General features: G+C 41.0%; 1 protein-coding gene across 4 annotated transcripts in view; it reads right to left on the bottom strand.

Moving 5' to 3' along the window:
* LOC121285630 (membrane-associated phosphatidylinositol transfer protein 2) overlaps positions 1 to 26,436 on the bottom strand; it is a 405,846-nt gene that overhangs the window by 249,748 nt on the left and 129,662 nt on the right. The window contains exon 1 of one of the 4 annotated variants that reach the window (XM_041202264.1): positions 24,409 to 24,708. The exons of the other annotated variants lie outside the window; for them this stretch is intronic. The gene's annotated coding sequence lies outside the window, so the exon portion shown is untranslated. Of the gene's footprint in view, positions 1 to 24,408; positions 24,709 to 26,436 lie in introns of those variants that run through there. 4 annotated transcript variants of the gene reach the window in all.

Below are 26,436 nucleotides of genomic sequence, written 5' to 3'. Positions count from 1 at the left end.
TCCTGGGATGAAGGGTTTGTCTTATGAAGAAACCTTGAGCAGGTTGGGCCTATACTTATTGGAGTTTAGAAGAATGAGAGATGATCTTATTTAAACATAATGAGAGGACTTGACAAGGTAGATGTTATAAGGATGTTTCCTCTCATGGAGGAATCTAGAATTAGGGAGCACTGTTTAACACTAAGGGATCTCCCATTTAAGACAGAGATAAGGAATTTATTTTTTCAGAGGGTCATTTGGATTCTGGGTCATTGAACATATTCAAGCCAAGTTAGATGGGTTTTTGATTGTCAAGATAGTCAAGGGTTATGGGGGACAGGTAGGCAAGTGGAATTAGGGCTACAATCAAGTTTGCCATGATCTTATCAAATGGCAGAGCAATCTTGAGGGGGAAAATTGCTCACTCCTGCTTCTATTCTTATGTTTTCATCTTTCTTTCAATATTCAAGCAGTGACATTGAGTTGATCAGTGTTCCCCCACTTGTATAAGGACTCATCATGACTAACGTAATGAATAGGAGGAAGAGTTAGGTGTAAGTCTAATTGAGCTTGTTCCGCCATTCAATAAGATCACGGCTGGACTCCTACGCCAATTTGCCACCCTATCCCTATATCTCTTGATTCTCAAGTGTCCAAAAATCTATCGATCTCACTCTTGAATATACTCATCAACTGAGCATCCACAACCCCCGGTATAGAAAATTTCCAAGATTCACAACCCTTTGAGTGAATAATTGTTCCTCATCTCAGTCCAAAATGGCCATTGCCTTATCCTAGGCAAAGGCCCCTGATTTGAGACACCCCAGTCAGATGAAACAACTTCCCAGCATCTACTCTGTCAAATCCTTAAGAATTTCATACATTTCAATGAGATCACCGCTTGCACTTCTTCTAAACTCTGGAGAAGAGGGGGTGGGGGGCATTCTACTCAAGCTCTTCTCATAAGACAGTCCGTTCACCTGGGAATCAATCACACTGAACTCCCTCCAAGGGAGGTATGGGAAGCAAGGGAACCAAAACTGTACACAGTACTCTAGATGTGATCTCATCTAGGCCTATATAATTGTACCAGCAAGATTTCCATACTCTTGTACTCCAATTTTCTTGCTATAAAGGCTAATATACCAATTGCTTTGCTAATAATTTACTGTACTGCATGTGAACTTTGTGATTTTATGCTCAAGAAACCTTATTTTCCTCTGAACACTAGCATTTACTAGGCTATCATTTAATAAATATTCTGCTTTTCCATTCTTCCTTGCAAAATGGGTAATTTCACACTTTCCCACATTATACGCCAATTACCACCTGCTTACCCAATTGATTCCACAACCAATAGATCAGATCTAAGCTCTGCAGTCCTGCCACATCCAGTTGTGAATAGTGGTGACCAATTAAACAATTAACTGCCGGAGAACGCTCCACAAATATCCCCATTCTCAGTGACAGGGCAGCCCAGCACATTAGTGCAGAAAACAAAGCTGAAGCATTGACAACCACCTTAAGCCAGAAGTGCCGAGCGGATGATTCATCTCAGCCTCTTCCTGAAGCCCCAAGAATCACAAACGCCTGTCTTCAGTCAACTCAATTCATTCCACATGATATCAAGAAACAGCTGAAGGCACTGGACACTGCAGCAACTCACCAAGGCACCTTCGACAGCAGCTTTCAAACCTGTGACCTTGACCACCAGGAAGGACAGGGGCAGCAGATGCATGGGAAAACCACCACCTTCAAGCGCCCCTTCAAGCCACACACCATAAGACAATAAGACATAGGAGCAGAAATTAGGCCATTCGGCCCATCAAGTCTGCTCCGCCATTCAATCATGGCTGATAAGGTTCTCAACCCCATTCTCCCATCTTCTCCCCGTAACCTTTGAACCCCTTACCAATCAAGAACCTATCTATCTCGGTCTTAAATACACTCAATGATCTGGCCTCCACAGCCTTCTGTGGCAATGAATTCCATAGATTCACCACTCTCTGGCTAAAGAAGTTTCTCACCTCTGTTCCAAAAGGTCTTCCCTTTACTCTCAGGCTGTGCCCTCGGGTCCTAGTCTCTCCTACTAATGGAAGCATCTTCCCCACGTCCACTCTATCCAGGCCTTTCAGTATTCTGTAAGTTTCAATCAGATCCCCCTTCATCCTTCTAAACTCCATCGAGTATAGACCCAGAGTCCTCAAACGTTCCTCATATGTTAAGCCTTTCATTCCTGGGATCGTTCTCATGAACCTCCTCTGGACCCTCTCCAGGGTCAGAACTTCCTTCCTGAGATACGGGGCCCAAAATTGCTCACAATATTCTAAACGTGGTCTGCTTTTATATTCTAGTCCTCTCGAAATAAATGCCAACATTGCATTTGCTTTCCTAACTACCGACTCAACCTGCAATTTAACCTTAAGAGAATCCTGGACTAGGACTCCCAAGTCCCTTTGCACTCCAGATTTCTGAATTCTCTCCCCATTTAGAAAATAGTCTATGCCTCTATTCTTCCTAACAAAGTGCATGACCTCACACTTCCCCACGTTATATTCCATCTGCCATTTCTTTGCTCATTCTCCTAACCTGTCCAAATCCTTCTGCAGCCTCCCCGCCTCCTCAATACTACCTGTCCCTCCACCTATCTTTGTATCATCTGCAAACTTAGCCAGGATGTCCTCAGTTCCTTCATCTAGATCATTGACATATAAAGTGAAAAATTGTGATCTCAACATTGACCCCTGCGGAACTCCACTAGTCACTGGCCGCCATCCTGAGAAGGACCCCCTTATCCCCACTCTCTGCCTCCTGCCAGACAGCCAATCTTCTATCCATGCTAGTACCTTGCCTCTAACACCATGGGCTCTTATCTTACTGAGCAGCCTCCTGTGTGGCACCTTGTCAAAGGCCTTCTGGAAGTCCAAGTAGATAACATCAATTGGCTCTGCTTTGTCTAACCTACTCGTTACCTCCTCAAAGAATTCTAACAGATTTGTCAGGCATGACTTCCCTTTGATGAAACTATGCTGACTTTGCCCTTTTTTATCATGCACTCCCAAGTATTCTGAAATCTCATCCTTAATAATGTATTCTAAAATCTTACCAATGACCGAGTCAGGCTAATTGGCCTGTAATTTCCCGTCTTTTTGCCTCACTCCCTTCTTAAACAGGGGGTTACATTAATGATTTTCCAGTCCTCTGGGACCCTCCCTGACTCGAGTGATTCCTGAAAGATCACCACCAACGCTTCCACTATCTCTTCAACTATCTCCTTCAGAACACCATCCTGACTTGGAACTGTATCGCCATTCCTTCATTGTAACTGGGTCAAAATCCTGAAACTCCTTCCCTGACAGTACTGTGGGTGTACCTACACCAATGGACTGCAGCAGTTCAAGAAGGCAGCTCACCACCACCTTCTAAAGGGCAATTAGGGATGGGCAATAAATGCTGGGAAAGCCAGCGACATCCACAAAAGAATAAAATAAATTTAACCAATCTATACCACTCTTTGCAGCCTCGCTCTTCAAAAATGCCAACCAATTACTGACTTCCTAGAATGGCAAGCATCTTGATATTCTTCTCAACAATCACCTTCTGAAGTAGCACAGTATTCAATTTCAAACCACTTCAGCCTTTCGAAATGTATGAAAAACACCCCCATTGCTGGTACTATAAAGGCTGAAAAGGACAAGGACAAGCTCATGAAGTCACTGTGCACCTAGAGAGCTGGATAACATAAATCCGGCACGTCGTCTTCTACAAAGATGATCAAAAAATGTTGCTGTCAGTCATGATCAACGTGTTAAAAAGTTTATCCCACGTTTCCTCTGGAACCTGCTGTTAATCTTTCATTAAATTCATCTGAGAGTTAGCAGACTATTCAAGCAAGGTTCAGCAACCATTCCCTAAAATTCAAGGGTAAAATCACTTAAGGCAGAAACTAAATTAACTGATGTTATTAAGCTACAATTTTGACTTGCAGATTCTCCTACAAATATACAGCAAACATACATCAAGGATGACAATTGCTCAAAAAAAGCTTGACTAGCTTATCAATCATACCATCACATATTTAAGTGTCAACATATCCTGCAGAAGACACACATCTGCAAGATAGAAACTACAAACCACAACAGGAAACACACAATACTAAAGTGCATGATATGGGAAAATGAATTTAAGTCCATAAAAAGGGCAGTAATCAAATTCAACAAGCAGGAATGGTGGACAGTACTCAAAATATCAACTTGTTCAGGGTGATTTTTTCCAGGGATGGAGATCAACCACTAGATCCAGACATCTAGCTAATCGTTTTAGTGTAAAATTCTTGGTTTGTACATGCCAAATATCTTCAGCCAGGAATGTATTCTTTATCTAAACAATCTGCCTCATTTTAAACTGGCCTTTTTCCTACAGATGCTCCAAACTGCCAAACAGAAACTATTCTCATTGAATATGAGACGTGTAGCTGGTTCTGGATGAAGGACAAACTACCAAGGCTGAGTTAGACAAATTTTTGATCTAAAAAGTGAATTAAGGGTTATGTGGGAGTGGGTGGGGGCAGGCACCGAAGTGGAGTTGAAGCAACAATCAGATCAGCTTTGATCTTATTGAATGACGGAGCAGGCTTGAGGCCTGCTCCTAATTCTTATGTTCTCAGATGGCTCCGTTGTATGAATGGTGCCCAAGCTGACCAACCCTCAGAAACACTAACAGAGCTGGTGCATCACTACTGTTCCCAGGTGAGACAAGAACGACCTCAGGAAGTGGTTTTCTGAGCTGTTGCCACCAGGATGTTCCCAGAATCCCAACATTGGTCTGTCACAACCATCCCGAAAATCAAGGAAGATCCACAGTCACAAAACAAAGGTCTCAATTGTGGCTTTTAAGCATCGGCACAATTTTTCTCCAGTGCCTTCAGTACTCAGAAATCTACATCAAAATGCAAATGTGTCTGATTCCAGAGCTTCAGCAATCTGAGCACATGGTTCAAACTTAAAGCAGTTCTTGTAAATGATCCATTTAAGTTCAGTTATTTCATTTAAAACTGAAAATAATGAGATCCAATCATTCTCTAGATAAAATGATGAACCAAAATTAATGAACTTAAATTTTAAAAAATTAAATGAAGTGCAATTTTCAATCAACAAATATCAAGATCAGGTCAGACAAATACAAATGCTTCAGATGCATGCTGCTCCACACGGGCTTTAGATCAGATTGACAAATATGCATGCGAGGATGTTGCATGTCTATCTCGCTACTGAGAACTTGATTCTGATTCCTTCAGAAAACTCAGCTGCAATCCTTTAGCATATCTGAACTCCATGCCCTCATGTGGTATCTATGCCTCCGGCCTTTAAAATTTTTATTTGTCAGATTGTTAGCAACAGCCTTGCACCATTAATGATTCTACTGCCAAGAATTCCAGTTAAGGTTTGTAGCATGTATTAAGTGGCTAACAGCTATCTTCTGATTTCATTATGATCTCAGTTACTGAACTAAATTTAAGTGATTCAAATAAAGTTAAATATTTTTCTTTCTACAGTCTGCTCTCAAAACATCAAAGAAGTGCTTATCCTTTCCTGCAGTCCTCATTCTTCTACCCAGATGTCCTTTCATCATTCATCACCCACAGCCAAGACTGCATGAAGGTGACTCACTCACAGCCTTCAGCCAATACCATAAGGATTAAGCCATTTGATATGTACAAATGCAGCTTGGGGTCATCACTCCTGACTTTGCCAATCACTCTGAAGTATCTGCTCAGCATCTCTCCATAGTAACACGGCTTATATTTAAAGGTAGAATTGTGCACTTCATCCATGTATTTATGTAGGATATCTCTATGCTACAGCATGCTAGCATTCTTATAATTGGTTTCTGATAGAATGGATGGTGTAAATAAATTAATAAGGTCTCATTGATGCACACATGACAGGCAGCTTCAGCCTCCATTCCATAAATTTGAGAGTTTACAGCCAGGTAAATTTAACTGCATCAATAAAACCTTTGAGCTGTTAGCAACTCAAATGTACTGGCATGACTAACAAACAATACAAGGCAAGAGCTTTCAGCTTTACTAAAAACAAACAGCTTTTACCCTTGAAGTCAGTGGCACTGGTGCAGTCACACTGAATGGACATGCATCACACAGCAACAAGATCAAAACATTTCAATTCTCAGTTTCAGTGCCAAATCTCAAAGTATCCATAATGCAGGTCATAACACCAGGTTAAACCTCTATGGTCTATTATGACACCTTATCACACACAAAACTAGAAGTGAGTGAGCTCTCATAAAGCCAGCAAATCACTTCTAAAATCTTTGGTAAATTTTATATGTTTTTAACTAAACATTAAACATTTGATTCCATCTTAAAAGCTTATCTGATGCTGAATTTACATTGAAGTTTTTCAAGATGCCGGTGTTGCCATCACAGCACATTTTATATTTACATGTGCATTTGGAATAGATTATGCCAATTTTCTGTGCAGTTTGGATCAATGCTTCATCGTGCTCTCTGTAACTGGGAGACATTTTTAATATGAGTGGAAATGCTGAGAGATCAACCAACAGCTGGGGAATAAGGCTATGCTCCAGCACATGACCATCTAAATGTCAAAACCGATTTTCCATTTGCTACTAAACACTATATACAAAAACGTAAAGTTGTAAACCACGGAACAGTTGACTTTAATGGGCTTTATTTGGAAACTCTGGGCATCCTTGGGTGATTGGAGCACCCAGCAATTAAATAGCCAATGTACATTGATAGGGGGCAGTTAGCTGAGTTGGCTAGATGGCTAGAGTTTGGAGTAGAACGCCAACAGCGGAGGTTCAATCCCCATACTGGCTACCTTGTGATATCATGAGCTTTTATTATCAACCCTCAGGCATCAAGGATGCTACATGGAAAAAGAGAGACAGACAAAGAATGAACGTTGATGTATTTTAACACAAGGCAATACCGACTTCAATCTGCTGCATACAAATTCTGCGTGGCAACTCAAACAATCAGATAATGATTTTTCTAAATTTTGATGCTTTATTTTAAACCAACAGATATCATTTATGTTAAATGTTTAACATTAAAATTTTACCTTGTTTTTAAACGGTGTGGAAATACTGTTGAAATAAAATGAATTGTAAAATCATCTACAATATTTTCAACATTTCTGCCTTAATATATGAAAAATCCTCATGCTCGTGATTGATAGAATTAGTTTCAAATGCAATTTAGTTATTCTCCAAATGAAGTTCAAAAGTTTCTCAACCCAACCATGTCCAAACTTATAATTTTTCAACAAATGAACTCCTTTTCAAAAGTGGGGAAAAATCTTGAGAAAACTATTTTTTGCAAAGATATAAAGAGACACTCTCTGGCACATTAGAATGAAGTATGGGAGATCTGGAAATGCAAGAAAAATTGTCAGTAGGAGAAAATGACAGATAGTTTGGTGGAAGGAGAGTTTCTTCAGTATGTTACAGAAGCAGCAACAGCACAGACTGCTTTACAATCTACATGAAGCAAATTTGAGGGGCATTGGTCCTTTTATACAGGGATTGATCATTTTCCAATCAATTTTGTTAATTTGCTAGCAAGGACATTTAGAAAGTACCATAACCAATAAATACTTTAGACCTAGTTTATTATCTGTGTTCAAAACACCTACTCAGATTCCAGTTGAGAATGTAGTGAGACTTTGACTGTCATTGGCTCCATCAGATCAAACCACTGAAAATTAGTGTGGAAGGAGCAGCAGCACGGAGGGGGAATGAGAGACAATTTGTCTACATTGAATTACAAGTTGCCAATGTGCATACTAAATGTGGCAATTCAGTACCATAGAGCGTGCTTTTGCATTATACTCAAAATGAGTTGCACAAAGGTGCAGCTAGAGACTGAAATCAGCGAGACCAAGTTCTTAAATAGAGAATTTGGTAAATGAGGGTGTTTTAAGGGTTGCTCTCTTTCTAAAATCTCATTAATTTTGCATTTAATTTAACTGTAACAGTAAATTGTGGTTTCTTTCAGTCTTCATGATAAACAAGGTCCTGAGAAACACCTGCAGGGTAGTTGGTTGGGTAACTAGTTAGAACTGGTTCCCTAACCATCTGTGGTTGACTCATCTCACTGGGATCTGAACTAGTATAAAACAGAAGGTTCAACACATACGCAAGTAAGTTGTACATGGGCGCAATGAGACAGAGTGCATAAATCTGGGAATTTGGGGAGATCTTAAACAGTTTTTTTGCATCAGTATTTACTCAGGAAACTGGCAGAGTGTATAAGGAAGGAAGGGAAACAAGCAGTAGTGTCATGGAACATATAGCGATTAAAGAGGAAGAGGTGCTTGCTGCCTTATAGCGAATAAAGGTAGATAAATCCCCTGGGCCTGACATGATATTCCCTCGGACCTTGAGGGAGACTAGTGTAGAAATTGCAGGGGCCCTGGCAGAAATATTTAAAATGTCCTTAGCCAAAGGTGAGGTGCTGGAGGATTGGAGGGTAGCTCATGTTGTTCCATTGTTTAAAAAAGGTTCCAAAAGTAAACTAGGTAATTACAGGCCAGTGAGCCTGACGTCAGTAGTAGGTAAATTATTGGAAGGTGTTCTGAGAGATCAGATATATAATTATTTGGACAGCCAAGGGCTGATTAAGGATAGTCAGCATGGCTTTGTGCGTGGTAGGTCATATTTAACAAACTTAGTAGAGTTATTCGAGGAAGTTACCAAGAAAGTAGATGAAGGAAAGGCTATGGATGTTGGCTACATGGACTTAAGTAAGGCCTTTGACAAGGTCCCACATGGGAGGTTAGTTCAGAAGGTTCAGACACTTGGTATCCATGGAGAGATTGTAAACTGGATTCGAAATTGGCTGTGTGGGAGAAGACAGAGTGGTAGTGGATGATTGCTTCTCAGACTGGAGGTCTGTGACTAGTGGTGTGCCTCAGGGATCTGTGCTGGGACCATTGTTTGTTTTCTATATCAATAATTTGGATGATAATGTGGTGAATTGGATCAGCAAGTTTGCTGATGACACTAAGATTGGAGGCATGGTGGACAGCGAGGAAGGCTTTCAAACCCTGCAGAGAGATCTGGACCAATTGGAAAAATGGGCCAGAAAATGGCAGATGAATTTAATGCAGAAAAATGTGAGCTGTTGCATTTTGGAAGGTCAAACCAAGGTAGGACATACACAGTAAATGGTAGGGCACTGGGGAGTGTGGAGGAACAAAGGGATCTGGGAGTTCAGATACATAATTCCCTGAAAGTGGCGTCACAGGTAGACAAGGTTGTAAAGAAAGCTTTTGGCATACTGGCCTTCATAAATCAAAGTATTGAGTATAGGAGTTGGGATGTTATGGTAAGGTTGTATAAGACATTGGTGAGGCCAACTTTGGAGTATTGTGTACAGTTCTGGTCACCTAACTACAGGAAGGATATCAGTAAGATTGAGAGAGTGCAGAGAAGACTTACTAGGATGTTGCCGGGTCTTAAGGAGTTGAGTTTCAGGGACAGATTAAACAGGTTAGGACTTTATTCCTTGGAGCGTAGAAGAATGAGGGGAGATTTGATAGAAGTTTACAAAATTAAGAGGGGTATAGACAGAGTAAATGCGAGTAGGCTCTTTCCACTTAGATTAGGAGAGATAAACACAAGAAGACATGGCTTTAGGGTGAAAGGGGAAAGGTTTGGGGGAACATTAGGGGGAACTTCTTCACTCAGAGAGTGGTGAGTGTGGGGAACGAGCCGCCATCTGACGTGGTAAATGCTGGCTCACTCTTAAGTTTTAAAAATAAATTGGATAGATACATGGATGGGAGAGGTCTGGAGGGTTATGGACTAGGTGCAGGTCAATGGTACTAGCAGAATAATATTTTGGCACAGACTAGAAGGGCCGAATGGCCTGTTTTCTGTGCTGTAGTGTTCTATGGTTCCATAGTTTTATGAAGAAATTCAGTGCTGTGAGGGAGGTGTGCTGTTCTGGCCTTTTACAAAATGGGAAAGAGGAGGAGATAGTGAGACCCGAGGGCTGAAGCCCAGAGCATTAAATAGATGTTCAGGTAGGTAATTTAATTGGTGAGTTTTAAGTTTTTTTTCCTTTCTAAGGTGTGGCAGTAGTTTAAACCAGTAGTGGGGAGACATGAGTATAATATTAATTTTATAGTGCAACTAGTTAAACACCATACCATAAACTACAGATAATCATTGAGTGATCATCTAAACTTGAAACCTTACTAGTTAAATAAAAACAAAATAAAAATGGCAGGGCAGGTGATGTGTTGCAGCTGTAGCATGTGAGCACTGGTGGACACCTGTGTGATCCACAGCAACCACATCTACAGCAAGTGTCTGCACCTCAAGGAACACCAAGATGTGGGGGGGGGAAAGGGGCATGCAGAACCTAGACACTGTTCCACGAAACAGTCACAACTCTTAGGCTAGGTACTTTTGATTTGGTCCATGGTCAGGGACAAGAGGGTTTGACTGTAAGAGAGGCAGGTATCAGGGTCCAAAAGGTAGCAATGGAGGTGTCTCAGCCCTTACAATTGTCCAACAGGTTCAGGATTCTTGCAGCCTTTGTAGACAAGAGCGGGATTTGCAGGGAGAATGAGCAAACTGACTATGGTTAAGGACATCTCAGCTGAAGAAGAACTTGGAGTGGGGGTGGGAGGATGGTGGGCATTAGGATCCCGCATTGTGGTCCATGTGGTGACATTGGTAAGATTAAGAAAGAAATTATGCTGACTGGAGTATGAGCAGCTAGGGACTAAATTAAAAAGCAGCACCACGAAAGGTAATTATCTCTGGATAACTACTTAAACTGTGAGCAAATTGGCATAGGACAAATAAGGTCAGAGAATTGAACATGTGGCTCAAAGACTGCTGTGGGAGAAATGGGTTTGGTTCATGGGACACAGCTGACACCAGTACTGGGGAAAGAGGGAGCTGTATCGCTAGGACAGCCTCTACCCAAGCCATGCTGAAACCATTGTCCTGGAGAATTGTGTAATTAGGGCTGTAGGGAGAGCTTTAAACTAAATAGTGATGAGTGGTGGGGGTGCAGTTAATGATAACCAGGTGTGACAGGGACAGAGCATACAAATTTAAGAGTGCACCAATAAATAAGGTCAGAATTGGGGAAAATGGTAAAACAAAATTAAAGGCTCTTTTTCTGAATGCTTTCATAACAAATTGATACACGAATAGAAATGAATGAGGATGACATAATAGCCATTAGAGAGTTATGGTTGCAAACTGACCACAGTTAAGGCCTAAATATTCAGGAGTATTTGACATTTCGGAAGGACAGGAAGAAAAGGAAATCGGGTAACTCTGTTAATCAAGGATGTGATTATTACAATAGTGAGAAATGATCTTGGTTCAGTGCATCAAAACATAGAATCAGTTTGGCTGGAGATAAAAATAGCAAAGGAGCCACTAGTCGGAGTGGTCCAATGCCCCCAATAGTAGCTACAATGGAAGACAGAGTATAAATCAAGGAATAATAGCAGCCTGTAAGAAACGTACCTCAGTCATGGGAGATTTTAATTTTTATATAGATTGGATAAATCAAATTGGCAAAGGTAGCCTGGAGGAGGAGTACATAGTGTATTTGGGACAGTTTCTTCGAACAATACTTTCTGAAACCAACTAGGGAACAGACTATTTTAGACCTGGTAATATGTAATGAGACAGGATTAATAAATGACCTTATAGTAAAGGACCCTCTATGTAAGAGTGATCATAATGTGCTAGAATTTCACCTTCAATTTGAGGGCAAGAAATTTGGGTCTTAAACTTAAACAAAGGCAATTACAAGGATATGAAGACAGAGTTGACTAAAGTGGACTGAGAAAATGTGTTAGAAGTTAAGGCAGTAGAGAAACAGTGGCAGGCATTCAAGGAGATATTTCCTAACTCTCAACAAAATTATATGCGTTGAGAAAGATAGATCCTACAAAAGGAATAGTATCAAATTGAAAGGATGTAAAATGCTGCGAAGATTAATGGTAAGCCAGAAGATCGGGAAAATTTTGTAGTGCAGGATGGAGAAATGTGTCTTTGATGGAATGGCACCTAACCTCCTACCCCTTGCATATTTCCAATATGTGCAAAATACATTTGCTTTTTTTAAATCTGCAGCTGCATGTAACAATTTCTTTACATGTCTTAATGGGCTCCATCCAGCGCTCAAATTCACCTTTGAAATGCAGCAGTTAAATGAACTCCCCTTCCTTGATGTACTTGTTGAGAAATCTGCCAGGAGATCTCTATCACAGTTGACTGCAAGCCTACCTTCATTGGTCAATATACATGTTGGGATTCTTACAGTTCCACATTCTGAGATTGGTCTCACCACCAACCTTGAAAATAGAGCCCGAGTCATTTGCTCACCATGCAAGCTCAATGCTGAAATAGAGCGCATCAAAGGCATCCTACAGGATAATGGCTACTCTGATCAGATCATTTTGCGCTGTATATCAGGTAAACTCATGAAGGGGCCTGAGGCTGTAACTTTCAGCCTTGAAAAGTGCCCAGTCTATCTCAGGTTACCCTGGAAGGGCGAGGTATCTCAAAAATTTGAGCAACAGGCGATGCTAGCTGTTTCACACTGCTGCTATGCGGTAGCAACACGAGTGATATTTGCCACTAACATGATGCTGCCGTCAAGCCAAAAAGATTACTCACACAAATGAGTAATGTGGCATATGAATTTTAGTGCTAGTGTGGTCCCAAAGACTGGAAGATCATATCAAACAGCATGTCCCAGCCAGTGTACGCAAAGCAAAAAATACAGACCATACACAACCAACCAAACTCAAAACAGTGCCCAACATTAGATGGGAATCTGCGATTGGACAACATTTGCTAAATAATCCTCAGTGTGCTAAAACTTACGCTGACAACCAATTTAAGATCGTTAGTTGGGCTCACAGTGTGGCACATTTGCTTGCTCTGGAACTTACATATTTTAACACACGGGGGCCTGTTCTTTGCAGAGAGAAAGAACATGTACACACATTGCGCCTTTTTCAGCTAAACAAAATAAGTGACAGCCATTCGCTGAATCATTCCTCAGGGCAATGCCTTGACCAATCAGGGGCAAGCTGCTTGGTTTAAATTTCAAACTATGCTTGGCAGTTAACTGTCAGTCATCATCACTGGTACATTCTCCATGGCAATGCCAGTTGCCAACCAATCAGCACTCTCTTCACATAGTGTAAATTGTTGTTTTCCCCTTATATTGGTATTCTTACAAAGTGTCCTGATGAGTGCAAGACAAAAAGCTTGGACATGTCTCTTTTTTTTTTAGCAATACTCAAGTTCTGCGCACCAAATGACTAAATGGCAGAGACTTTGAACATGTACTTTGTATCTACCTTCACAGTAGAAGACACAAAAAGCATCCCAAGAATATTAGAAAAGCAGGGGACAAAAGAGAGAGGGGGACGTAAAACATTCATGATCACCAGAGAAAAGTGCTAAGAAAACTAATGCAACTAAAGGCTGACCAGTCCCCTGGACCTGATGACCTGCATCCTAAAGTCTTTAAAAAAAGTGGCTGCAAAGATAGTGGATGCATTGGTTATAATCTTCCAAAATTCTGAAGATTTTGGAAAAGTCCCAACGGATTGGAAAGCCGCAAATATAACGCCACTATTCAAAAAAGGGCAGAGGCAGGAAGCAGGAAAATACAGGCTAGTTAGTCTAACATCTGTCATTGGGAAAATGCTAGAATCCATTATTAAGGAGGTAGCTAGATATTTAGAAAATCACAATACTATCAGGCAGAGTCAACAAGATTTCGTGAACCATGGAAATAGTTTGACAAATTTATTAGAGTTGCGATGGAATCTATGGTTTCAAAGCTTGCATTTTTCGAGGTAGACCCTAACTTAAGAGGAAAACTGAGAAAGGAAACTGGCCCTTCCAGTTTCTAAGGAAACTAAGGCTGAAACTGAGATTAGACACCAAACCTTCTGGGAGAACAGAAACTGGATGAAACAAAGAACACACAGCCATCTGAACTCAGTAGATGATGATTCCAGTGGTGCATTACAGGGAGGCTGAAGACAGAGGCTAGATCCAGAAGCTGAGAATAAGCAAACATATAGTTGCTGCAGCTATTTCTGTTACTTGAAGAAAACATTGGTGGATCTACACCATGCAGGCCTTTGTAAGCAGAGTTGAGGAGGTTCTGTAGACGTGAAAGATTTTTGGTGAAGACTGTACCAGTGGAACTTAGGTTGGTTGTGCTCTGCTGTTGGCTGCGAATCAGGCTAAATCCTAGAAAAAAAGCTAAAATTCTTCATGAGGAAGACAGTTTTGAAGAGCTTTTTGACAGATTGATGACATATATGCTGGGTGGAATGCCGAGCCAATTCATAAGATCTGTCTCATCAGTTGTATCTGCCATTTAATGTATAATTTATAGTTTATAATTGACTGCAATTTGCCTGATAATTCATGTTTAATTTACACTGATTTTGGGTTTTAGAGTATAGATCATTACCTGAGATAGTATTTAGTGTTTGCTTTGTTTGACTCTGTAGTGTAACGATTCTTCTGTTTAAACCATGGAATCTTGTGGCTTCATTCTTTTAGCAAATAACTGGAATTTTGGATTTCTTAAAGTTACTGCTCTCTTCCAAGATTTTAACAGAGTCCTTTGAGTACGTAACAAGCAGGGTGGATAAAAGGGAACCAGTAAATGTAGTGTATTTGGTTTCCAAAAGGCATTTGATAAGGTGCCACATAAAAGGTGACTGCACAAGATGAGTTCATGTTGTTGGAGTTGATATATATTAGCATGGATGAGAGGATTGGCTAACTAACAGAAACGGTTGGGATAAATAAGTCATTTTCAGGTTGGCAAACTGAAACTAGGGGAGTGCTGCAGGAATCTATGCTGGGGCCTCAACTAGTTACGATCAATATTAATCACTTGGATGAAGGGACTGACTGTATTGTAGCTAGATTTGCTGATGATACAAAAATAGGTAGGAAAGTAAGTTGTGAGGAGGATACAAAGAGTCTGCAAAGGTATATAGATAGGTTAAGTGAGTGAGCAAAAAAATTAGCAGATGGAGCTTAACGTGGGAAAACATGAGGTTGTCCATGTTAATATGAAAAATAGAAAAGCAGATTATTTAAATTGACAGGGACTGAGAATGTTGCAGGTCAGAAGGATCTGGATCTCCTTGCACATGAATCAGAAAGTGTTAGCATACAGGTACAGCAAGTAATTAGGAAGGCAAATGGAATGTTGGCCATTATGGCAAGGGGGGTGCAGTATAGAAGCAGGGAAGTCTTGCTGCAGATGAATAGGGCATTGGTGAGACCTGCCTATGGATATACTCGCAATGGAAGCAGTTCAGAGGTGGTTCACTAGGCTGATTCCTGGGATGAAGGGGTTATCTTATGAGAAAAGGTTGAGTAGGCTGCACCTATACTCATTGGAGTTTAAAGAATGAGAGGTGATCTTATTGAAACATAAACTTTTGAGGGGGCTTGGGAGGATGGATACCAAGGAGATGATCCCTCTCATGTAGGAATCTAGAACTAGGGGACATAGTTTAAAAATTAGGAGTCTCCCATTTAAGACTGAGGTGAAGAGGAATTTCTTCTCTGAGAGGGTCATCAGTCTTTAGAATTCTCTTCGAGAGAGAGCAGTGGAAGCAGGTTCATTAATTATATTCAAGGCTGAGTTCAACAGATTTTTGATTGACAAGGGAGTCAAGGGTTATAGGGAACAGGCAGTAAAGTGGAGTTAAGGTCACAATCAGATCAACCATGATCTTACTGAATGGTGGAGCAGATTTAATAGGCCGAATGGCCGACTCTTGCTCCTCCAGTGTCTTATGATCTTATGAAAGAATTGCATGATTATAGGGAAAGAACAAGGTTGTGGGGCTAATTGGATAGCTCTTTTTAACAGCCAGAACAGACACAATGACTTCCTTCTGTGCTATAGTATTCTATGCTTGTGCATGATATTCCCCTGACTGTTATGCCTCTTCTCATTCTAACAGAGGACTTGCCCTTTTTAAACTGTAGGCTTGGAATGGATCATCAACTAAACAATAGGTTGCTGTGCGCAAATAAATAGTTCATTTTGCAAGTGTCATATTGTTGCTGGAACAATCACAAAATATCAGAGCTTGGAGGTAGCTGAATTAGATACTCCATTCAATGAGCTTCAGGATCACTATTGTTTCAGAACACTTTAGTGTAGCTCTTACCATTCTCTTACCATTCTTTTTCAATTAGCCATGTTGGTTTATGAAGTGCACTTGTGCAATCTATGGCTCCATTGCACATGCAATTAATACCCTCAGAGACACTAACTTATATTTATATGGTGCCATTGGCATAATAAAATGTCCCAAGGTACTTCACAGGAGCATTATAAAACAAAGTATAACACCAAGTCAGAAAACCAAAGTCTAGGTCAAAGATTGAAGTTTTGATGAGTATCTTAAAGGAGGAAAGCTCTTACGAGGAGCACTGATATCTCAGAGTGTTGTAAGGCTGAGGAGATTACTGAAATAAGGAGGGGAAAGGCCATGGAGGGATTTGAAAGCAAGGATGAGAATTTGAAAGTCAAGATGTTGGCTGAGGAGCCAATGTAGATCAGTGAGCACCAGGACAGTACATGGTGCAAATTAAGACACAGGCAGCAGGACTTTGAATAACTTCAAGCTTACAGGGCTTAGGGAGAGAACATTGGAATATTCAAGTCTAAATGTAACAAAAGCATGAATGAGGGTTTCAGCTGAGCTGAGACAGGGGTGAAGTCAGGCAACATTAGAAGTGGAAATGGGTGGTCTTAGTGATGGCGTGAAGGAGGGATCAGAAGCTCATCTTGTGATCAAATGTGACACCGATGTTGCAAACAAATTGGCTTAATCTCAGGCTGTTGTCAGGTAGAGGGATGGAGTTGGTAGCTAGGGAATGGAGTTCTAAGCAGGGACTGAAAACAAAGGCTTCAGTCTTCCTGATGTTTAATTAATCAAGTTGCAATTAAACAAAAGCACTGAATGGAATATCTTGGATGCAAGACATCAAAACACTTAAACTGAATCATGCCCAGGATTTAATTGCTGGTTACACTGTTAGATTACCCTTTTAGATTACACATTCCATTCTGGAGTGAATCCTGTATGAATTCAATTATAAAATTAATGAAAATCAATCAGACAAGACTGCTCAGTGTACAGAAACAAACTTTCCCATCTGGTTCTGCGATTCATGGCCATACAAGAGATCGTTTGGCCATCTGTCTAATATCACATCAGTGTCAGGGGTAGAATCAAGTCCTCGCTGCACAGGACAGCAACAGCTTCAATTTTGGTCAATACAGACCGTTTCTAGTCTTTGGAACTGGAAGCAATTCAGAGCATACTGCTCACTATAAAATGAAATGCCTTTAGGAATTCTGCTATTGTTCTAATAGCAATCATCCTGTGAATGTGAATGAGGTGTTAGCCACACCTCTCCTTCCCTTTGAAACTTTTCTTGAACGATTCAGAATCTCAAGTAGGAAATGAACATGTGTGATAAAAGCAAAATACTGTGGATGCTGGAAATCTAAAACAAAAACAGAAAATGCTGGGAAAACTCAGCAAATCTAACAGCATCTGTGGAGGGAGAAACAGGGTTAACGTTCGAGTCCGTATGACTTCTTCAGAGCTAAAGTAGAAATGTGATGCAATTTATATTGTTTAAGGAGGAGGGTGGGTGGAGCAGGTGAAGCAGGATATAAGGCCAGCGAGTGCTTATCCTTTCCTGCTATTATCACATTCTGCTTTCTTAGCTTTATGCCACTATCAGTGCCTCCCTTAGCCCTTGCCACTACCATTAACATTCCCTTTGTCCATGACATCTTTGTCAATCTCTCCTTTGCCCCCACCTATCGCTGGACAAAGGACAAATGGAGTGTTAATGGTAGTGGTAAGGGCTAAGGGAGGTGCTGATAGTGGCATAAAGCTAAGAAAGCAGAATGTGATATCAGGAAAGGATAAGCACACGTGACCTATCGCTGGCCTTCACCTGCGTCATGAAGATATTAATGTATATAATATTATTGGAAAATATTTTTCTTTTAAAACAGAGGTTTAGTCTGTGGATGTGTCTTAATTGGATTAAAGCAGTTAGTCTGCGTGCTTTGTGTGGTAGTTTTGATATGTAAGAGAGGTAGCATGCATTTGCACTTTTTTGAACAAAGCATTCAAGAAGTGGGGTGAAAACTGACACCTATCTAGCAGGTCCCAAGCGATATGTCAATATTACTAATAAAATTGATCTATGAAAGGGGTTTTATTGTTAAAGAGGTTTAGTTCAGAGGTTAGGAAAACTCAGCAGGTCTGGCAGCATCGGCGGAGAAGAAGAGTTGACGTTTCGAGTCCTCATGACCCTTCGCCGATGCTGCCAGACCTGCTGAGTTTTTCCAGGTAATTCTGTTTTTGTTTTGGATTCCAGCATCCACAGTTTTTTGTTTTTATTTTTAGTTCAGAGGTTGTTGATACAATGAGAATTAACATTCAATGGGCAGTGGTAGGTATAACAAGACAACCGTTTTGGCTGTGCAGAGCAGAAACAATGTAAGATCAAAAGGGAGCTACAAGCCTCCAACTGACTCCCCAGGAATCAAAGTGAAAATAACCTCATTTTGAATTCTTAAGGTGAAAATGCTTTGCCTGGTGTTTGGTTAATTCTATAGGTTGCTATTGCCTTAATGGAGATTAGTTTGGGAATTGTTTGAAGTTATGATAGTAGTAATTTGTAGCCACGCGCATATAGTAAATTAACAAAATGTTTCCTTTAGTTTAATGCAAAACCTCGAACTGATGGCCTGATTCCTGAATTTAGAGTCGCATCTCAAACATAACACTTTAAGCAACTGTCATAACCTATAGTTTTAAGTTTCCCTCTGGGATTTTTAAATAACTCCACTTTATCAACTGCATCAGTCATAACAACCTGCTCCACCACCGCCCCCCACCCCTAAACAGTATAAATTTCATCACATTTCTACTTCTCTGTAGCTCTGAAGAGTCATACGGACTCTAAACATTAACACTGTTTCTCTCTCCACAGATGCTGTTAGACCGGCTGAGTTTTTCCAGCATTTTCTGTTTTTGTTTCAAATGAACACGCGTGTTGTGCCGCAGAGAAGTTCCTTAAGCCGAAATATTAACCTGTGCAGGATCAGGTGTGAACCTGGAATCTCAGCAATTCTGCTTTAGGGCTGACGTGAAGTGCTGATTATTTTAGATTTCTTCTAAATCTCTCCAAGTGGCTCATCCTTTGCTTCTAATAGCCTGTGGTTAGTTAACAAGGTGCCATTCATGTGGTACTTCCAGAACTCCCATTTTAAATAGCAGATCACATCACTTAGTTGAACTGGAGCAAAACTGAATCTATGAGCTGCAGCTTTTCCATCACAAATTGAAGCCTTTAATTCCTCAAAAATCAGGGAAAACTCATTTCTTGCATGTCAAAAACCTTAATTACATAGGATTACACAGGATATATGGCACAGAAACAGGCCATTCTGCCCAACCAGTCCATTCCAGTGTTTAACACTACACTTGAGCCTTCTCCTATCTTTTCTCAACCAAATCTATCAGCATATACCGCTATTCCCTCCTCCCTCAAATGGAAGTTGCCTTGGGAATCCTCAGCATTGACTCTGGACCCCATGAAGTCTCATGGTATTGGGTAAAACCATCGGCCACACCCCCCTCAGCTGATAAATCAGCACTCCTCCATGTTGAATACCAATTGGAAGATGCATTGAGGGTTGTAAGGGCCCAGAATGTACTTTGGGGACTGCAATGTCCATCACAAAGAGTGACCCAGTAGTGCCACTACTAACTGAGCTGACCAAGTCCTGAAGGACATAGCTGCTAGGTGGTGAGGAACCAACGAGAGAAAAAACTACTTGGCCTTGTCCCCACCATTCTACCACAGATGTGCCTGTCCAAGACAATATTGGTAGGAGCAATCGTTACACAGTTCTTGAGGAGATGAAGTCCTGTCTTCACATTCAAGATACCCTTCATGTTGTGTGGCCCTACCACCATGCTAAATTTAGAATTCTAAACATTTAGAACAGATTTAGCAGCTCAAAACAGGGCATCCATGAGGTGCTATGTGCCATCAGCAGCAACAGAATTGTATTTGAATACAATCTGTAACCTCATGGCCCGGCATATCCCCCACTCTACCATTACCATCAAGACTGGGGGTGAACATGCCTGGAACAGCACCAGGCATACCTGAAAATGAGGTGAAGCTACAACACAGGACTACTTGCATGCCAAACAGCAGAAGCAGCATGCAAAAGGCTGAGCTAAGCAGCTCCTCAACCAACAGATCTATTCTCTGCAGTCCAGCCACACTGTCTTGAATGGTAGTGAACAATCAAACAACTAACAGGAAGAGGAGGCGGCTCCAGAAATATCCCCATCTTTAATGATGAGGATGCCCAGCACATCAGTACAAATGACAAGGCTGAAGCACTTGCAATCATTTTCAGCCAGACTTACCAAGTGGATGAATCATCTCTGCCTCCTACTGAGGACCCAGCATCACAAGTGCCAGTCTTCAGCTAAATCGATTCACTTCATGTTATAATAAGAAATGGTTGAAGGTGTCAATGTATCATTAATTACATTGTCAAGATCTAATAATAATCTTTTTGTTGACTGGCAATTACATTGTATAGCAATTACATTGTTAAGACAATGCCTTGTCAAAACAGATGATGGGGCATTGGCTCACCTATAAATGGGTACAGATCAAAAGAGTTATAAAAATGGTATCAAAATAATTATAAATGGGTACTCCAGGGTGGAAGGGACAAGGAGAGTCTGCAACAGTGAAGAGCTCTCTTGAGAATAAACCAGCATGAGGTAAAGGACTAACTTTGGACTCACTCTTCCACAACAAGCACCTGTTGTGTCTAACAGAAAGCGCAGGGTACTACAAAGACTATAGACTCTGCCAACATTCCTGCAGTTGTACTGAAGACTTGTCCTCCAGAACTAGCTGCACCCCTAGCCAAGCTGTTTCAGTGCAGCTACAACACTGGCATCTAACTGACAATGTAGAAAATTGTCCAGGTATGTCCTGTTCACAAAAAGCAAGACAAATCTAATCCAGCCAATTACCACCCCATCAGTCTACTTTTGATCACCAGCAGGTGATGGAAAGTGTCATCGACAGTGCTAACAAGTGGCACTTACACAGCAATAATCTGGTCACTGATGCTCAGTTTGGGTTCTGCCAGTTCCTGACCTCATTTCGGTTTTGCTCCAAACATGGACAAAAGAGCTGAACTCCAGAGGTAAGGTGCGAGTGACTGCCCTTGACATCAAAGCAGCATTTGACCGAGTGTGGCATCAAGGAGCCCTAGCAAAACTGGAGTCAATGGGAATCATGGACAAACATTCCACTGGTTGGAGGCATACCTAGCACAAATTAAGATGGTTGTGGTTGTTGGAGGTCAATCAAGGACATCACTGCAGGAGTTCCTTAGGGTAGTGTCCAACTATCTTCAACTGCTTCATCAATGACCTTTCCTCCATCATAAGTTCAGAAGTGGGGATGTTTGCTGATGATTACACAATGTTCAATACCATTCATGACTCCTCCATGTTCATGTGCAGCAAGACCTGGACAACATTTGGGTTTAGCCCAATGAGTGGCAAGTAACATTCATGCCACACAAATGCCAAGAAATCTCCAACAAAAGAGAATCTAACCATTTCCCCATGACATTCAACAGCATTATCATCACTGAATCTCCCACTATCAACATCCTGGGAGTTACCTTTGGCCAGAAACAGAACTGGACTAGCCATATAAATACTGTGGCTACAACAGCAGGTCAGAGGCTGGGAATTCTGCAGCAAGTAATTCACCTCCTGACACCGCCCCCCCCCCCACCCCAAACAAAAGCTTGTCCACCATCTACAAGGCACAAGTAGAGTGTGATGGAATACCTGGATAAGTGCAGCTCCAACAACATTCCAGAAGCCCAACACAATTCAAGACAAAAGCAGCCGCTTGATTGGCACCTTATGCACCACCTTAATTTGCTCCCTTCATCACTGGCACACAGTGGCATGTGTTAAATCAAGATCGTGCCTGCTTTCTTGTACAAGATGCAGTGCATCAACTCACCAAGGTTCCTTCGACAGTACCATCCAGACCTGCAACTTCTACCACCTAGAAGGACAAGGGCACCAAATGCTTGGAAACACCACCACCAATTCCCCACCAAACCACACACCATTCTGACTTGGAACTACATCACTGTTTCTTCACTGTCCCTGGATCAAAATCCTAGAACTCCCTTCCTGACAATACTGTGGACGTACCTATACCACATGGGCTGCAGCGGCTCAAGAAGGCAGCTCGCCACCATCTTAACCGCAATTAGGGATGGGCAACAAATGCTGGCCTAGCCAACAACACCCACATCCTGTGAAAAAGATGTTAAAAAAAAGCTTGTCCAGCTTCCCCTTAAATGCATCCACATTATTCACTTCAATCACTCCCTTTGGTAACGAGTTTGACATTCTCACCACTCCTTGGGTAAAGAAGTTTCTTCTGAATTCCCTATTGGATTTCTTGATGACTATCAAATATTGATGGCCTCTGGCTATGGTCTCTGTATCATTCTAAAATTTTCATAATTTTAAAGACTTTGAATATGCCACACCTTAGTTTTTTCTTTTCAAGAGACAGAAATCCAGCCTTTTCATGCTTTCCTGGTACGTAAACCCAGGCATTTCTGGTATCATCCTTGCAAATCTTCTCTGCACCCTCTCGTGCCTCTAAATCCTTTTTATAATATGGCAACCAGAACTGCGCACAGTACTCTTAGTAATCTAATCAAGTTTCAGTACAGGTTTAGCATAACTTCCCTACTTCTCAATTCTATCCCTCTAGAAATAAAGCCCGCGTATTTGGTTTACTTTTTTTTATGGCCTTGCTAATCTGTGGTACAGCTTCTAGTGTTTGGTGCATTTGTACTCCGAGAATTAAACAAAGCAAGTACGCTTAGCTAATTATACATTAGCCATGCACTTTATGCAAATACTAATTATAGCACAATAATTAAGCCTTTCGCTAAAAGAAATACTTAACATTTATATAGTGCCCTTCACGAACACAGGATGTCCCAAAGCACTTCACAGCCAATGAAGCACTCTGAAGTGGAGACACTGTTGTAATGTAAAACATCACAGCCAATTTGTGCACAACAAGCTCCCACAAACAGTAACAGTGGTAATGACCAGGTAGTTTGTTTTAGTGATCTGAATGAGGGATAAATATTGACCAAGACACAGGCCTAAACTTCCCTGCTTGTCTACAAAATAATGCCATGGGATTTTTTTTTTTTACTTCCACCTGAGAGAGCAGGCATGATCTTGCTTTAACACCTCAGTCAAAGGATAAGAAAAAAAAGCTCAATTCAAGTTATTAATTTGTTATTTCAGAGGAATTTGTTAAAAACTGCATGTATTTTACAGTTTGTGACATGAATGACAAACGTTTGATCTTCATATCGGTCTCCTTTCCTCTATACAAAATAAGAGCAGAACAAACTAAGCACGTGGCGGTCAACTGGAGACTATTAGACAGTAATAAATAAAATATAAACAGACAAAGGGAAACGTGATCTTAGGTATTACAATTTAGTTAGAAATTAAGTGAAGAAAATAAACAAAAGTGGGATAGAAATGAGCAGTAAGCACTGAGGAAAACGCATGCCAGCACATAAATGCCAAACAGCAAAGGGTTAATAGAAGTACTAGTACACTGCCAACTCACCATTAGACAATTTACAATACTCCTAATGTCACCGAACATAACCTTTTGCAAAAGGAAAAGTCTTGAATGAAATTGCCCAAGGAATCTTACAGCTCCTTGATAGCGTTACTCTCTGAGGAACACGAGCATTGCTCTACCAGCTTGTAAAGGAGAAGCCACAAGCACAAACCAAAGCTCACAAGTCATCGTTACTAGGTTAAAACTGAAGGGTCTTTTTGTATCAGTTAAATTATATTGCTTGCTTCATGGATCGCTAGATTTCAGTTCAGGAGGGTTGCCACAACGGTCTAAACATTTGCTCAAACTTCAGTTTCTCCTCTAGCGTGAATGCATCAGATTCTCAATTAATTTTACTGGTAATGATTGCATAATCAGTACAATGCCTGAGTTAAGTATGGTTCACATTATGTATTTCATCGCCTCTAGCGTGACCAAGTTATTTTAAATTTTCATTTATTGACATAACGCATTGTAAGAGAGATCGGCTACCCTGTTCATTACCGTAAAAGACTTCACTTCACTCCAGCGCTAATGTATTCCACTGTAGTAGCGTAAATGAATTACCTTTTTAACACATTTGAAGCCTCGGTTACTCAAACATCTTCATGGATTCCTTATGGAACTGGAAGTGCTTCCCATTTTACATCCCCTGGCTGTGAGCTCACCATTACCCTTCATTTACATACAGCAGACCAGTGGGATATAATCATGCAAGCATGTCACTTCAACTGGAATGGCACCTTCAGAAAGAATACTGATCCTCTTCCCTGCTGGAACCATCAGCTTAAGTTGCCATGGAGAAAGGAGCTGATCAGAGGCCTGGAGGAACGACACTCTATGCCAGTACAAGGCAGTAATGGCCAATCAGTAACACCACACATCTCACTGCAACCAGGAGCTTCCCTCAGCTCGGTGGTAGTGACTGCGCCCGTGATCTGTATGCAAAGCCAATCAACAAGGTACGCAGCTATTTAAAATGAAAAGGCTCCGCCTTTTAAATACAACGATGCATTTTAGTTAAAAGCTTTTATTATAGCCAACAACTGCATTCTTCATTTTAAAGTGGAAGAACAACATTAGATTACAGGCTGAATAATAAAGCCAATGCCGGCAGTTTATTTAATGGACTGATTTACTTTGCAAGGACACAGATTCTTTTCTCAACTGTGATCAAATTTCACCTCCATCAGCAGACAACTGGTTTGTGAACAGAAGCCTTTAAGTAGCACATATATGCATCAACCTGATCTAAAATTATTCAGCCAGTACTTTCAGCCTCAAACAGCAACACTAGTTTTTGCCCCAGGTGCAGTTTTGTTCCCCTCCAATGAACATCTAATTCATTGTTTTGCCATTAAATTATATACAGCACCTGGTCCAATCATGAGTGACTGCTTCTTGCTAATATGCAAATCTCAAACCACAAAGACTGGCACCTAAAGCCAAACTCAGAATAAAAGGAATGTACAGCCTCCACTGACCATCTCCATTGCTTAGCAACTCAGATGTGGTCTTATCATCAGAAGGTTTAAATAGTTACCTTTTCAAAAACAATTGAAACTGTTTGCAGTGGGTGCTTATCGTTGCTTTAAAATGATGGAGCTTCTCACAATAAGAAAATACAACTGCAGTTCATTATAGCAGCTAGTTAGTTGTCTGCTCTCATCTTCACATCCTTAAAGCTACTCAGCTAACACACTGTAGTATAAGGGTCAGGCACATATAGGGTTAACGTGGGATTGAGTACAGTACATCACACAGTGATGTAAGAGAACACAAAACCCACACCTCGGGATAAGTCTAGTGTTGGACAGGGCCGTGCATACAAGCAAACATGGAGACAGCTCCTAGCCTGAACCCTTTACTGTATATACGTACATAGTTCTTGAGTTAATAAATACATACGGTTAACCTAATTATGACTACGAAGACTTCATTAAGACCCTACAACTCAGTGTCATAGAATGTGTGGGAAGAATCAAAAGACTACACATAAAAGCAAAAAATGTCATGAAATGTTACAAAACAGTGCAATGGCAAGAACTCGCATTAAGCACTATACAACTAGATAACTGATAACAGTGGATGATCCATCTCGGCTTCCTCCTGAGGTCTCCAACATTACAGATGCCAATCTTCAGCCAAATTGATTCACTCCATATGATATCAAGAAGGCAGAAGGCACTGGTACAGCAAAGGCTACAGGCCCTGACAAACATCTCAGCTGTAGTACTGAAGACTTGTGCTCCAAAAGTAGCCATGCCCCTAGCCAAGCTCTTCCACTACAACACTGGCATCTACAATGTGGAAAATTACCCAGTAAATCCAATCCAGCCAATTGCTGTACCATCAGTCTACTCTCAATCGCCAGCCAAATGATGGAAGGTGTTGCTGACAGTGCTATCAAGTGCCACTTACTCAGCAATAACCTGCTCACTGATGTTTAGCCAGGGCCACTCAGCTCCTGACCTCATTACAGCCTTGGTTTAAACATTGGCAGAAGAGCTGAAAATCAAAAGCTGAGACGAGAGTGACTGCCCTTACATCAAGGCAGCATTTGACCTTGTGTGGCATCAAGGAGCACTGACAAAA

This window comes from Carcharodon carcharias, chromosome 13 (assembly GCF_017639515.1).
Source record: "Carcharodon carcharias isolate sCarCar2 chromosome 13, sCarCar2.pri, whole genome shotgun sequence".
NCBI lineage: Eukaryota > Metazoa > Chordata > Chondrichthyes > Lamniformes > Lamnidae > Carcharodon > Carcharodon carcharias.
The sequence above is the reverse complement of the archived record's forward strand: the minus strand, read 5'-3'. Positions and strand labels throughout refer to the sequence as shown.